Source organism: Aotus nancymaae, unplaced genomic scaffold (genome assembly GCF_030222135.1).
Source record: "Aotus nancymaae isolate 86718 unplaced genomic scaffold, 86718_ANA_hifiasm-v0.15.2.pri h1tg000001l, whole genome shotgun sequence".
NCBI classification, from domain to species: Eukaryota; Metazoa; Chordata; class Mammalia; order Primates; family Aotidae; genus Aotus; species Aotus nancymaae.
In genome coordinates this window covers 2,329,133-2,331,412 of record NW_026988412.1, presented here as the reverse complement: position 1 = coordinate 2,331,412, position 2,280 = coordinate 2,329,133, and the positions used below count along the sequence as shown (strand labels likewise).

The window sequence follows — 2,280 nt, the reverse complement described above, 5'->3', positions numbered from 1 at the left end:
ATAAATGTTTATTAAGTTTACTTGTTCCGGGTCTGAGTTCAAGTCCTGGATATCCTTGTTAACTTTCTGTCTCGTTGATCTGTCTAATATTGACAATGTGATGTTACAGTCTCCCACTATTATTGTGTGGGAGTATAAGTCTCTTTGTAAGTCATTAAGAACTTGCCTTATGTATCTGGGTGCTCCTGTATTGGGTGCATATATATTTAGGATCGTTAGCTCTTCCTGATGCATTGATCCTTTTACCATTATGTAATGTCCTTCTTTGCCTCTTTTGATCTCTGTTGCTTTAAAGTCTATTTTATCAGAGACAAACAGACAGAAAACAACAAATTGGAACCTTTATACATAGCTGGTGGGAATGTAAAATGGTGCAGCTGGTTTGGAAAACAGTTTCACAAGTTTTCAAAACTCGGGATCCTTCCGCCTCGGCCTTCCAAGGCTTTCGCGGTGGGATTTCCATTAGAGACACATGCGTGTGAAGTATCTCTGGTTCGATGTCCCCAATCGGGTGCCTGACTTTTTTCTTTTTTTTTCTTTACCTGGGGTTCCCTTCCCCTGTTGTTCAGTTGCTCAGGCTGGTCTCAAACATATGGCCTATTTCAACTTTATTATTGTTATTTTTATTGATGCTGTTATCTTCAAGAAGTATATGGCAGAAGCTGCTGCTACTTAGCTGTGTAGGGAAAATCTGTTCTCAGTACAAATTTTCATGATCTGTGAAATTTTCCCTTCAAAAGAGCATCTCTTGTAAGATGGAAACGATTTTAAAAATAAAGAGAAAGACAAAAAGCAAAATATATATATATATATATGTATTTATATGTATTTACATATATATATATATGTAAAGTGTTGGAACGGCATGGCCACTTGGCTCTGGGTGGCCAACGATGAGAACTGTGGCATCTGCAGGATGGCTTTCAATGGCTGCTGCCCGACTGCAAGGTGCCCGGCGATGACTGCCTGTTGGTGTGGGGCCAGTGCTCCCACTGCGTCCACATGCCCTGTATCCTCAAGTGGCTTCACGCGCAGCAGGTGCAGCAGCACTGCCCCACGTGTCGCCAGGAGTGGAAGTTCAAGGAGTGAGGGCCCAGCCTTGCCCTCGCTGGAGGTGGCGTCCTGAGACCCCTCCTCACGCTGGCGCCAATGGCTGTACTCACTGCTGGGGACAGTTCTCTTGGGCTGCAACAAGGTGGAACGAGGGCTGGAGCTTCGTTTGTTTTTCCATCACGATGTTGACACTTTTATACAATAACTAAAACTCATTGAACTACTCAAATATTGAAAAAAAAAGAATTTTAATTCTTAAAGGCCATAAATAGCCCAAAGAACAACGACAACAACAACAAATCCTCCTGATTCAGAAAAACAAAACAAAAAGCATCAGCAGTATTTCCAACAAAAAGCCGTAAAATCACTTCAGGCCTCCATTAGTTCAGTCCATGTGAGCAGTCTCTGCTCTGTTTCCTGTTGGGTTAGCAATCTTTGTGAACACACCAGCCTTTTAATTAGAGTCCTGGAGGTTTTGTCTCTAGTCCAGTGGCAGGATCTCCAAAGCTATCAGAAGTGTGCATGCAAGAGTCCTCTTCATGAACTCCCCCAAAGAAGCAAGCCCTGGGCAGTAGCTGATTACAAGCTTGGGTCATTTATCTTTCAAGGAATATAGTGGCTCAGGCCAGAGATGTGAGGGCCCCCCGCACTCTCCTCTTTTGTCTTCCAGGCTTCCCCCCAGAGAGCTGCATGCACATCATCACAGAATCAAGGGCTTTCTGAAACGTTGCTGCAAGCAGGCATGAGCACACATTGCTTTTCACGTTTGCTACTTTGTCTCACGGCTTGTGAACTTGTGAACCCACACATTTTTCGGCCATGCCCCCAGGGTTTCTAATTCAGCAGGCTGGGGTGGGGTCTAAGGATTTTCATCTCTCACAAAATCTCTGGTGCTGCTGCTGCTGGTGGGATTCTCTACCTTTAAAAAATATGCCTAATCCCAGTGAGAAACGGGCCACAGGCAGTGCGCTGTTGCCTGTCACGCATGCGCTAAGGCTGGGACGTCTCAGTGACTGAGAGCCTCAGACTGAGTCAAATAAGAAATTGGGAAAAATTGTTTGTAAACTTTAAGAATTTTATTGTGGCCGGGCGCGGTGGCTCACGCCTGTAATCCCATCACTTTGGGAGGCCGAGGCGGGTGGATCACGAGGTCAAGAGATCGAGACCATCCTGGTCAACATGGTGAAACCCCGTCTCTACTAAAAATACAAAAAAATTAGCTGGGCA

The 2,280-nt window shown here is 44.8% G+C and overlaps 1 pseudogene; it reads left to right on the top strand.

Annotated features, from left to right (window-relative positions):
• The first annotated feature begins 823 nt into the window (after positions 1-823).
• LOC110568650 (anaphase-promoting complex subunit 11-like) lies at positions 824-1,089 on the top strand (annotated as a pseudogene).
• Positions 1,090-2,280: the final 1,191 nt, after the last annotated feature.